A 14,237-nucleotide genomic window follows, 5' to 3' on the forward strand; every position below is an offset into this window, starting at 1 on the left:
GGGGTGCAAGGAAAGGACCTGCCACCCGCCCCAGTCGTACTTCCTTCTCCACCTTCTCTCTTGCTACCCCTGGGTTCTCCCTCAACGATTTTAGGTTCAGGCTTTCCCGCAAGCCCTCCGGTCCTTTGTAAGGGATGCGGAAACCTTGAGTGAACCCTCCTGCCAAGAGCTGTCTATCTGTTGTCTTGTGGTAACCCTGTAATAAGTGCAGCAATCTGCCTGCCTTGATGGACGTTGGTAGCGTCTGCCCTCCGCCCCCTTCCCCGCTGCCCCTGCCTGGCGGGGCCTGCGCCTTACTTTTTTGTATTGGTCTTTCCCTTGCCGGCCCCTGGCCCTGTGTTCCGTCTGCAGCGTATGGTCGGGTGGTTGCCCCCGTATGACCCACAATCGTGTTTGAACCTGCAGGATGCTCCCCATTTGCATTCGTCCTTGTCGAACTTCCAACATGCTTTATTTGATTTGTGCCCTGCCTGGGTCTTGCCCTTGGAATCTTTACCTTGGCTCTCAAATTTGCCCTTACTCCCGTAGGGACGAAAAGTGTTCTCCTTGGCGCTAACGCCTTCCCTGGCTGCCACCATGTGCTTTGAGAACCCTTCCATGTCTTGGCAGTCCCATTCCATTACTGGCCACACTTGCATTTTCTCCCTAAAACCCTCGTCGTAATGTAGCCATGCCTCGCCCTGATACAGCTGCTACGCCTCATGCACTTTTTGCTGATAAAGGAACAGCGCCGCCGCGCTCTTCGGGAATTTCTCAATGAAAACGCAGGCTAGGGTTCTCTATTGATCCCTCTACTCTGGGCTTTCTGGGTGCCCTCCTGTCGTCATCCTTTTTATCCTGTGCCGTCAGGTCTAGCCCCGCTTGGCGCACCTCTAGCAATGTGAAGATGTCTATAAATTCTTTCCTCCAAATCCTCTCCTTTACTGTCAGTGGGATGAGGTTGGCCACTCCTATCAATTTTGTTGTTGTGGGAGGGTCGCTTGGTGAGGGGCGCAGGTACTCACTGGCTGGCTTACCGTTAACATCCTGCCCTTCTCCGCCCTTGCCTGCACTTGGGTTGCTCCCCCCGCAAGTCCCTGTGTTCCCCTGTGGGGCCACTTCTGTCCCTGCTGTCCCTACTTGTTGCCCCTGGGTGGGCATGTTTGCCCCGTTGTCTTCTGCCCCCCCCTGCTGGGCCTCCCTTCTCTACCCTTGGTTCGGGAGTAGGGCTGCTGCCCCAAGCGGGGGGGCCAGGAAATGGGGCCATGCCTGGTCATTGCCACCAGGGCATCTAGGGTGTTGTCTGCGCTGCCTCCCTGGCCCAGGCTTCCCCTCGAAATTCTGGCTGCCCTTGGCCATGCCCTGACTGCCATGGGGGTTGTAAGGGCCATGCCCCCTGCCTGGCTAAGTCACTCGCCCCCAACTGTATCCCCATTTGCATGGTCTGCCCTATGTCGCATTGTGCTCTCTGCCCTTCCTTGAGCCCATGCGCGCTTGCAGGTGCATCATGCTTACCACTGTCCTTGGCCGTTCCACTTCTTATCCCCCCCACTCGCCAGCTGGGTCGCCCCCTGATTGGGTGGGGGCTTCCTCTTGCTCCGGGGGCCAATGCTGACCCCCACCCGCCTATCTGGTATGTTAATGGGGGTGGGGGGGGGCGGAACCCCGCCTCTGGAGGGCGTTCTACCCGGGCCCCCATTTGGTCTGGCTTTGCCTCCCTGGCCCGGGCCTCGAGTCTGCAGCTCTGGGATCAAAGTCCGTCCTACTCCTTCGTGTGTGTTGTAGTTATCGATAGGGGAGGTCGGAGTAGGGAAGTTTCGCCTCTCCCCCCTTCAGGTTGTGTGAGATTCATTTAGAGCAGCAGAGGAGCCACAGGGGAGTTGTGTGCCATTGTGCACTATATATCGCAAGCTTTGTTTTTTCCACCCGTTATCCTATTATTTGATTGCGATTCCACTGGTTCTTCCGCCACTTAGGATCATGGCGGAGGATCACGGTCTGTCATTTGGAGAGGAAGCAGTAGCAGAAATATTAGCAGGCCCCTTACTGTTGGGAGACACCACGATTAATCAAGTCCTTACCCAGGGTGAGGGCTAGGATACATCATTAGAATTAAAGAAAACACATAAAAACCATCTTACATGGGGCTATCCTCACGGAATACCTCAAGGGTAATGCTGCACCACGAGGACTTCTGGTGACAAATGAACCACTCATCTTCCTGGAGGAGGCAGCCTTTCGAAGGGACTGGGCCCTCATAGCCTGGAGCTGTACCAGGGACTGGTTAATCCTCATTTTCAATACAGCTAAGAGGTTAGCAGACACACTGGTTATTCAGATACAGGCAAGTGAACAAAGTCTGAAAACAACTGTGATCATAGCTACATACAAAGGCAAACAACAATTAATTGGGGGAATATAAGGAATATCTTATGCAGTCTAAGATTACCAAACTGTAAAAAGATTTTAAACGTTTCTCAAAGGAGGAAGTTTACCCCTACACGAATGAGTAATACATGCAACGATAACAGGCTGACATGAAGAGGGGTTCAAAGTGTGGGAGGAGAGACTTGGGCACACAGAGCAGCAGCAGTGATGGGAGTGATTATGTGTCCTACCCACGGAGGAGAGGGAGAGAACGAGGATCCCAGAAGAGGCTGCGTCCCTTTTTTCCAGCACCTTTCCAAGGCTACTTGAACCAGGGGTAGGGATGGCCAGATATGATATACCCACAGCAACAGGGTTTCCAGAATCCCCAATTCCCACAGCCACAACCACCTTTTTAGGCGGAGGAAAGGGCAGAGGGTGACAGAGAGGGCAACAGAGAGTCACATGGGAGGATCTGGATCAACGGGTGACCAGGAGTATGGCACTGAACCTAGCACCAGACACGAGCAGGGAGGTTCACTAGTGGTGAACCTGACAGAAACACCAGTGACCCCATCACAAGAGAGACTCTTGAACAAAGGGCTTGGTTTTGTCCCTACCAATATGCTAAATCCCTTTCAAACAGGGCAGGAATTGGCAGCTTTCTTTAGGAACATAAGACTTAGAGTCTTCTTCGAAGATAAGGAGGCGAGAGAATTATGGACCGGTGATACATCGTTACACCGAAAGTCGAATTTTAGTCCCCGGATTGCATCACTATTTCTATAAGTGGCGACCATTGAGCAGGCAGTGATCCATGATTTTGAAGCACTAAGTAAATCGCAGGACCGCTCCTTTATGAACAGCAATGAGAAGGAAGCATTGCGACAACTAAAAGAAAACCCTACCCTAGTAATAAAACCAGCAGACAAAGGGGGTGCCATTGTCATCCTGGAGAGAAAGACATATACCGAGGAGTAACTACGTCTCTTATCCGATAGGAGAAACTACCAGACCATGAGGAGGGACCCCTCTACAGAAATCATAAGGGAGATATCATCCCTAGTGGAAGAGTACCTATAGAATGACTGCCTCTCGAAACAGGAAGCTGACTACCTAAACAAGAACCAACCGGTCACACCATACTTCTACATACTCCCAAAAATACATAAGCCTACGCGACCCCCACCCAGGAAGACTGGTTGTATCGAGGATTGGGTCCATTTAGGAACCCTTATCACAGTTTTGTGACTTCTATCTCAAACTCCTGCTGTAAAAGATAAAAGCCTACCTACAGGACACAAGGGACATATTGAACCTGATCAATGAGATTGAATTTGACCCCCAAAAGGAGTTCATGCTAGGTCTTAACATAGAGGCCCTCTACCTGAACATCCCTCAAAGAGAAACATTGAGGGTTCTGGAAGACCTTTTATATGCAGAAGAATGGTTATACAAAACTACAAGGGCTTTTGTCTTGAACCTGGCGGAAATTGCTCTCACAAAGATTTTTTATTTATTTGAGGGTATCTTATATTTGCAGACCCACGGGACATCCATGGGGAGTACCTTTGCTCCAAGTCTAGCAGGCTTGTACGTCGGAGCATTTGAGAATGAACACGTTTACAATGAGCAAAACCCGTGGTCTCAGAACATCAGACTATGGCATAGATTTATTGACGACGTCCTCGTGATATGGAAAATTAACTGTGCAGAGATTTTTGTAGTGGTTGAATGGTTGTAACACTCTGTCACCAACACAGTTACCATTTCTGGAGTTGATCATTGAACCAAAAGAAGGAGGGCTCTCCATCCGCATCTATCAAGAACTCCCTACTCTCCTTTGAGACCTTCCATCCTAAATCTCCAAGAGAGAATTCACCAGTGGGACAATTCTTTCGCCTCCGGTGTAACTGCACGGACAGGATGACTTTTAATGAGGAAAACTGAGCTTTTGACTAAAAAACTCCACAACAGAGGGTATCCAGAAAAAGAGGTAAAGAGAGCCAGAAAGAGAGCAATGAATACAAACTTTTGGAGAAGGTGGAAAAATCATGGGTTTCCAATACTGTCTGAGTAACCACCTTTAATACATCCTCACACCACATAAAACGATTGATACTAAAGAATAGGCAGATCTTGAACTCCAATGGCCTGGATTTGGAAAAACCTTTGTTCTCTTTCAAGAGAAGTGCCAATGATATAGTCTGGACATTGTTACACTTTGAATGTTTGGTCCGATTTGGACGCGGTGCTAATAATCTACACCAGAATGGGTACTGTGAACATCATGGTGGTGCGTGAAAGCGGTGTAATGTGGGAATATGCACTCTGGTTTGTATTTTTCAATTACGGACACTTATTGTGGGTCTAGTGAGCCTAACTACAAGAAATTTGGTTTCCCCTCCATGTGTTTTCCCTACAGATTATGAAGTGTGTGTTATATAGTGGAATACTTTGTTGGAAGTAATGCATTCCAAGGATACCTAAGGCAGGTACAGAGGTAACCACATTTTGGGATCCGGATGATCCTGATGAATGCTGGAGTTACTTGACACTATGGGCACGTATTAAACGGCAGAAACATGTCGACACCTTGGCAGTAAGGAGAGATGAAGGAAATCTTAATCTTCTCCTATCACCACCATCCTTCATGTTTTTAAACCTAGCTGGATAGCTCAGGAAAAGAATTTCAAGTGGGGAGACATCCAAGCTAGTTTTAACCTTCACTGCACTTTTCTTCGGTAATCCCAACATTTCTATGTTTGTATTGTTTTCCCCTCCCTTTTGCTCTACCCCAGGCTTAGGTCTGTGCAGTGGTGTATTGAAGCAAGTCCAATCATGAAGCATGTCACAATTCTGGGAGTGAGGGCAGTTTTTTCTCGCTGAGCATGTGCCACCTTCTAAATACACTTTCCTGCTCCTTCGTGTGTGTTGTAGTTATCAAAGTCAGACCTACCAAACTTGAATCAGCTGGAAGGCTGGTACAGAGAATGGTATGGAAATAAAGCAAGTAACCAGAGTTTGTATTCTGTATTAGTTAGGTGTAATTAGTCCCTCATAGTCTGCTGACCAAGAGAACTCCAGGCGCTGCGAGATCAGATGCCAGAGACACACTTCAGTCTATATACAACACAGCAAAGACCATGCTTGGAAAAAACTACAGTAAAATGAAGTTTTCAGGGGCTGGCTGTGACCTTGAATGGTTCAGGTTATATTCTTTGCCTGGAGGGTATGTGCCCACAGGAGTTTACTGTGACTTTGTTAACTTGAATGTGATTTTTTCTTGCTTGAGTGTGAGATGTGCTTCCTCTAAACAAGGGCGTGATTTCAAGAGCCTAGGCTACCATCGCTATGGCTGAAACAACTTGGGATGTGCCAGAAGACTTTGTCTGGTCATGGCACTCCAAACCTGAGCCTATTTTAATCAAATAAACTAGTAGGAGTGACAAAAGTAGTAATGGCAGATGACGAATCATACAATTACAGGTGTTTATACCCCTTGTTATGGGTTCAGTTTGGAGAATATTTCATGCCCATGTCGAATGTCAATCATCTTGTTGATTTTTGTTGGTGGGTCTCACCCTATGTTTTTGGCGGTATTTAGGTTGATGCTTATCATACAGCCACTGGTAAATTGTCTTAATCAGTGGCGCAAAGGGATCATATTCTCCTGTGATGTTGCTGGGCCGTACCTCCAGTATTACTAAAGAAAGCAATAGGGAGCAGGTGAGATGTTCCTTTGATGCTGGACTCTTGGCTGATGCGTTATGTGTCTCTTCTTTCCGTTGTAATGAGAATGCATGACTTTTGTAACACCTGCCTGTCAACAGGGATCTGCACTGGCTGGACTACCTGCTTGTGTCCCTGTACGCCTGCATCTGATGCATTCTTAGCCTTGTCTTAGAACCCCCCTACATCTCAGGGGTTGGTGTGGATGACTACCTTTTACCTGAAATATGTTTTTCATACTGGTAGCAACTCTGCTCTGATATGAGGGCAATCTGAAAGTGCTTTTTTCATCTACACACAGGCTATTAAGGCACCCATTAGCACTTTTTAACAGCTACTTACCACACACATACATTTGCCAGTTAGCAAGCATGTTTAACAACATAGTAAATAAGCAGTTTGGGGCACCCATATGATCTCACCCACCGAAAAACAGCACAGCTCTAAAAAGTAAGATACTCGGTGATGACATGTCTAGGCAAAACTGATTTATACTCAGGGGCAGCAATGGAAATGTTGGGAAAGTCATAAGCTGGACTACCAAAAGGAACTGTAATGCCATACTATGGAATATTACAAGCTCTACAAGAGATAATTTGAATTAAAATCAATAGCAACCTGGAGCGACTATCATGTGGATAACCTTGGCCATGGTGGTGATATTGTTGTTTAGTAGGTCACAGAGATCTGTGGGAATTTGAAGTATTTTCAAGTCTTTAAGACCGCACAGCTCTTTCATTGGATCTCCCACTACCTCTGTTTGCATATGGGCAGGCATAGAAGGCCAGTGCGCTCTATTGTGTTGCAGCTTCTGGAGGTGGTTACATGTGAACAAGACGAATGCACAGCCAGCAATAAGGCAAGGGCAGCTATGTAGAGGCCAGGTCCTCTTCTCTATCAGTGCTAGTTTGGACCCAGATTCTTAGGGATTTTGTCCTTTTTGATGTGGACAGTGGTTCAACTAAAGGCAGCATCATTGATGTGTTTGATGTTATTTAATTTGTTTCACTGTTAGATGATGAGTAAAAAACATGGTCGGAAAACCATTCAAAGATGGCCAACATGTAGATCCCTCTTTACACTTGAGATTCCCATGTCATCTAGTACTAACGTTTGAAGTGAAGAGGAGAAATAAACTAAGTCAATTATAGCATGTATAATTTAGGGACACACACACTCTGTCTCTCTGTCTCTCTTTTTTCTTGGAAAACAAAAGTACACTCATTACTCAGACACATGCTTTCTTCTCTTTTGGACACACACTGCCCCTGACACATGCCCACGCTTACAAACTCTCTAACACACACTCTTACTCCCTCCCTCAACCACGTACATGCAATGCAGTTTGCTGTCTCAAACACACATTTCCCTCTCTTGGTTTTATTTATTTATTTTATAGTTTTATAGAGCGCGAACCAGACCCATGAGGGTATCAGAGCGCTTTACAGGATTAAGGGGGTGGTATACAAAGCGTAAGGATGGGAGGGATCAAATTGGGAAAGATAGGGGATACATTACACAGGAAGAGCACGCTGTCTAAAGTCCAAGCTACATGTGGGATAAAAATTAAAGCAGGTAGATATATTATACAAGAAGGCGCGCAGTCTCAGCTCTTGGGGGGATGCCCAGAAGTGCAGAAAAAGTATCATCCGTAGAGGCCGTGGATAATGCCGAGGTGGGGGGTGGAACATGTCAATGAGGAGATTGTAAGGTATTCATTAGACAAGGTATTTTCCCATTAAGAAGGTTTTGGTCTCCTTCTTAAAGTGTGCCAAGGACGGAAGTCTTCTGATGCCAGGTGGGAGAGAGTTCCAAATTCTTGGTGCGGCCCCAGAGAAGGCCCGATTGTAGGTTTTTTTCCTCCAGAAGCATGCTGGTTGCAGCAACAGGTCTTTGGCAGATCGGGAGTTTCTGGCTCCTCCGGATACCACGAGTTTTTGTGTGAGAAATGTAGGGGAAATAGAGTAAAGAGCTTTGTGAGTATAATGAATGTAACGATGAGGGTTACAACTATGTGTGCACCAGAGAGTAATATCTAGTAGATAGTTATTAACTTGCAATTAATAGTCTCCTGCTCACTTCCTAGTGGCCCACCGTTAAAGCCACCTGAATACAAAACTTTTGAATTATAATGGAAAGGAGCGGAGTAATATTACATAATATAAACAAATAAATGTTGTAGTACAACAAATTAATTTATATTATTTGTTTTTATTTCTCATTCTTTATATTTCTTAATATTGTTCCTTCCTGATTTTTTCAATTATTCAATCATTAAATAGTATTCCAATCAACTAATACATTGGTTTTCATCTAAACCTATACATGTACAACTGTTACATTAATTCCAACTAACAATATTCAAAATTTCAAACAATATAATAAATCCGTTGAGTGAACATTGCTCAATGTACATAGCCATACAGCCGACGCGTTTCGTCCTGTCTAGGACATCATCAGGGCTGTAATGAAGGAGAAAAGAAAAAAGAATATCGTATCACTCTCCATTATTCCATGTATGATTCTTACTAAGTACCTATACAAGGAAGAAATGTATCCCTAGTATACAGAATATACCTATTGAACAATACAATCATTAAAATAAAAATCAAAAATATCCATTTATGATCGAACAGTGTTAACAATTATTTTCCATTCTAGTGATGAGCTAATCGCTACTTTGACCCCTGATTTTCCAGTTGTGCCCTTGGTCCCACCCATGGCCGTATTATTCCTTTCACGTGTTCCATTACAGAGAGGATAACCCACAACATCATGCCTATAATATAACTGTTTACAAAATCAACATTCATTTAAGAACTCACAATTTATTATCAAACTTAAAGATATAAGCTCCAATTCAATTTTATATTTTCCAAAAATTGACCCTTTTGTCATAAAACCACTCTACCTCTCCCCTCCTGCTAATAATATCCAGAAGCTTGCATTTCTCTAATAATTATTTCTCACCTTCATATTACATGGAACAATCCTTGCACAACTATGCTTTCGTTTACTTTAATTCACTTCTTAGTTTTCCGTTGGTTTGTTTATTGTCACCCCAAATTTTTTTTTATCCCAATCAATCCTTCTGTATACGATTGATTAATCTAAAATATATAACAAAAGATACATTAGTAATAACAATCCTTTCCATCCTTCCATTAGTAAGTTGACACATCCAATTTCCTTATCGTACCTATAATCTTATGTCCTCACAACTCCCACATCTGATCCAATGATCCCGTTCAGTTGCTTATAATCGCCATTATCCGTTTGAAACCTCCAAGCTTCCATCAATATTATTGCAAATTCAACTTGTTTGTTATCCTCCTGTTCACTGACTATTTAACTGTAAATGTAACCAAAAGACACCACATTAATATCACTACTATCAATCCTCCAAAATTAAAATAAAACGCCCTATTACAAACACGTACCTTGCAACAGAAAACCCTCGTGACTTGCAGCCGGTCCGATAGCCTAGCTCTGTAGCCTGATACCTCTAACTCTCCTTTTGAAGGATTCAAGCACCAATTATTTTCTCCGATTTCCAAACCTCATTACCATATCTCTCCGGGTGTTTCCATTCTGGTCCACCCGTTTGAACCTCCAATCAAATCACGTTTAACTACATCAAATTCCAAGCAATGTCTGAATGTCTTTCAAACATTGCCGACCAATCATTTTCTCCGTTTTTCCAAACCACGTAACCAGGGTGTTTCCATTCTGGTCCACCAGTGTGAACTTCCAATAAGTACTGTCCCTGACCTGGGGGATTGGCCTGCAGTGGTTGCCTTGCTGCTGAAGAAGAGAAAGAAAAGACCAAAGGAACTTTTATTTGACTTGTGCTAAAGATCTCCAAGGGCTTGTGAGTGAGCTTGCCCCCTGAACAAAGTCCCAGGACCAGTGGACTTCACCGCCGTGAGAGAGCGCTGGAAAACGGACCGTTTTCCTTGTAATCTTGAAGAGAACTGCTGTATGTGCTTCCCGATCGAAGCGTACCCCCCTGAAGCTTGCACCTGCTGTCCGGCCCGAACAAAGTGACTGAGGCCCCTCTACGAGCCGTAGCTCGCACCGCAAAGGAAGGTATCGTCCGACCTGAGCAACGCGACTATCTGGCCTCTACGAGCCGTAGCTTGCACCGTAACGGAAGGACTGTGACCCGTACTTGCTTTTATCCCCCTGCGAGCTGTACTGCCAGCATACACTCCTTCCCCCTGCTTTTGGGAAGGCTGCGGCGCGTGTGGTGGTCGCGTACGTCTCCCCTGTGCGGAGCGTACGAGTGTTCGTAACCAGCACCTCGAACTCAAGGTTATCAATCGCACGGTACGGCGCGAACGCCGCAACAAGCTGGAAAGTGCCGTACGTACGCACCGTCCCCTGAGCCTGCACACCCAAGGTCTAAACGTACCTTAGTACGCAACGCCAGGAGGACACTGCATCGTACATCGCGCTGGATGCCCGCGCAGCCTTCGTGTCGACTTCACCAAAGATAAAGGTACTGTGCCCGATCGCACCGTAGGGTGTACGCTCCCTCTTGGAGCGCCTACAGTGCGTATGAGACCCGTTCCCCCGCAGAGTCTACCGCGTACTGAGAGTACGGCCCGGAACGAAGCGCGCAGACTTTGTAGAACTACGCTAAGCCAAGAACTCTTTTACTAACTAGTATTGTGGGCCCATGTAAACGTTATTGGGTCTTGTGATAAATCTGATTCTATAAAAGAAGTATATTTTTGATACACCCAGTGTGGAGTCCATTTGTGGGGGTGTCATTAAGTTATTGTATGTGGTCACCAATGCTTAACCATTACGCCTGAGATAACGTCTTGTCTGCTCGCGCCAAGCTACCTAGAGGGTGAGCCGGGGTTATTGTTAGAGTGTACCCCCTTACCCTGACTAGAGGAAAGGTCCCCTGCCTGACACAAGTGCCTACCTGTGTCAACCAGAGAACCCGGATTCTAACATCCACGCTCACAAACACGCACACTCAAATATCTCAAAAACACAGGCTTCTCTTGGACATACTTTACACTCATTTACATTCGGCTAGTGACAGCATGTCTTTCTGAGCTCATGCAATCACAAAACAGGAAGTAAAAAAATAAAAACAGGAGGAGGACCATTGGTTCTGCACTTTTATCGACACTGTTATGGGTATTTCATTGACAGCAGTAGTCTTGGCCCATCTGTGAAGTAGATTCATTGCCCATAACTGACAGAGACATAGTTAACAAACATCACATGAAGTGTGGTAGGAAGGGGCTTGGTGTAACTCTGTGACAAATGACTTTTACATTGTGAAGTCTCTGACAAATGCAATAGTAAGCAGTTCTACACCGTGAACTGTCTGACACAACTTGAAGGGTTTTACATTGACTAGAAAGGAGATTCAATTTATCAATTCTATGATAAATACTGTAAAAAGGAGTTGAGATTTACGTTGTGAGCCCTTCAACTTACACCATCGGAAGGGGCGTTACATTGGTTAACCTTCCAGCATATATTACTAGTGTGAAGAAAAGACAAGAGCAGTCTGGATTTTATTGTGTTCATTAGTTAGTTTATGATTAGTATTTAATCATGCGGGAACTAAAGTACTTTTTCTTTTTAAAAGCAAAAACACACTGCATTGATTCATCACGTTTTACTGTGTGCTTTGCAAAGTTTTGAGTTTGTAACCCTTGCCACTTTCCTGAGAGGGGCTTGGACTGCTGTGCCTCGCTAAAGGTTGTACTTGCTGCTCCTGTAGGGTCCTGTAGTAAATTAAGATAAGTAAGACTCAGGCTGTCACAACTGGAGCTTAGGTATTTGTGATTACCATGAGACCCCCCTTCTCCTGTCCCCAAAATCAGTTCCCATATTCTCACATCACGTACAATGGAGATGCATTGTTAATGTCAACTGTCTCAGAATAAACCAGTCCTGATACCATATTCCCCTAGTGTGTCACCCCAAGCTCTAACAGCTGCAGGCCACTAGTAAGAAAAACAATCATTGGCAACATCAATAGGTCTGGCATTGACTACTAGCCTTTTAGATTTGTCAATGCTTGTTTTCTTTTGCCATGGTTTTTATAAACTTTTATTTCTGGAGGAGCTGCTGGGCCTTTGACAGTAAAAAATAAACGTTTGCTAAAAGCTAACTTTTTTTCTTTCAAAAAGCACACACTGCCATAGTAGTCCCTGACAATGAAGGGTACTGCTTTTTGTGCGGATGTATTCCTTGTGAAAGAGCAGAATGCCATCACTCACAGTGAAGTTAGCAATGACAAGTGGACTGACCTATTGCCCCATGCTCAATGGCACAACAACAGACCAATGGATAAAGAGAGTTGTCTGAAAGCCCCTAATGCTTTATTTACATCTATGAATTTAGTAGAATCAAAAGGCCTTGGCTAACCACAGACCAAACAAGCATTTGCAATGCAATAGGTCTCACATTTGCGAGTGTTGAGCTATTGGCTTTGTAAATGACAATGCCTTTTATTTACGTGTTCAGAAAACCCTCAAAATACAAAGTGTGTATCTACTCACCGCTACTTGCAGGCTTTCAGAACACATAAACAAAAGGCATTGTTATTTACAATGTCAATAGCTCTTTTATGAATTATTGTTGAAGCTGCTCTATTAATGTTCACGTATTTACAATTCATACAGTGAAAAGTTATAGCATGTTTAAATGCCAACTTTAGTCACAGAAATATTGAAAGTACAAATCTTGCTCAATGCAAAGGCAGATTAACATCAGTAACAGCCATCAAATATTCCAACAGTGTTAAAGTTTTCACTCGGCAGTCAGAAAAGCACCATTTTACCTCGTCACTTTGCTCCTTCCCCTTTTCTCCTCAAAATATTCCTATGATTCTAAAGCGGTCCTGGCAGTACAAGCGTTCTATTAGGGTAAATGATTGGACTCCTCAAACCCGCCCATGCCTTTCTATATTTCATTTACAGTGCTATTCGAGTTAGAACACATTTTTAAGTTGAGCCCTTCCAGATTGGTATTAAATGCGCGTTTTTTTCCAACAGATAATTGTTTTATTGGTCCACTTACTACTGTTACAGGTTGAGTTAACAACATATCAAGTCGGACGCCTTTGCATCAGGAAAAAGAACTGCGTTTTACCTGTTGATTTGCACTGTAAATAAAAGTTAAAAAGCATCGACTTTTTAGAGACCAAAAACCATCACTGTAAAGTCAAAGAGCAATCGACTGCAACCTTTACCGATTGGGAGGTGCGTTCGGACTATTCAATCTCACGAACACGCATTAACCTATACTCACCATGAACTTCATATTGGTTGCTGGTGGATTCACATCAGAACGAAATTTGTTCAGTTTGTCAATGAGGGTTTTCGCAAAGTTGAAGTATTTGGAGGCGGCACGTCTTTTGGAAGACAACGGACAGAAAGCTCCAGTAATAGAACACACGCCAACAGCCGCCCTGTCTCCGCCATGCTTCCTGCGCTGTATGTATTCTGACCTACCTTCCCTTCCTCCTTAGTCTTCATGAGGGCCAGGTGTTGTGCCTGTGGCGCGGTTCCTAAACTCTACAATGTGTTCAAAAATGTGATTCTTACGCTGGGTGCTTTAGTTAAATAAGCATTGGCAAAGCAAGAATTGCCAAGAGCACTACCTTATAAGTGGAATGCAAAATGCTTTTGAGGCAAACTCTATCGATAAACGCCTACAGGAGGAAACAGTTATGCATGAGAGCGTGCTAGAGCAAGCAGTGACCAGCGGCAGAACAATTATCCATAAGCACCCAAGAGCAAGCTATAACTATCGGTGGCCATCGGCGTCCACGGCGGAAAGTAAAGAAATAACAAGCGCGCGCCATTGCGGGAAGGCAGCGCTGTTTATTTTTGCATTGCGCTTAATGTGAAAGCGTCATGCAAAAATAAACACGCGGCGCCCTGTCTCCTTTTGAGACGGCTCATCCAGACTGGCTCTCACGGCGTGTTTATCTAACACGCCTCCTAAAGATAAGAAATTGCTTTGCAACAGCCGCAAAGCAGACAAGCCAGTCCGGATAGGCCGGACCAAAAGGCGAAAGGGTGGCACCCGAAAACCTTCCTTTTTAATGGGAAGCCAGCGTTTAACATAAACGCTGATGCTACCCAATGAAAATGAGGGGCGGGGCTTGAAACTGCCTT

Source organism: Triturus cristatus, chromosome 3_1 (genome assembly GCF_964204655.1).
Source record: "Triturus cristatus chromosome 3_1, aTriCri1.1, whole genome shotgun sequence".
NCBI classification, from domain to species: Eukaryota; Metazoa; Chordata; class Amphibia; order Caudata; family Salamandridae; genus Triturus; species Triturus cristatus.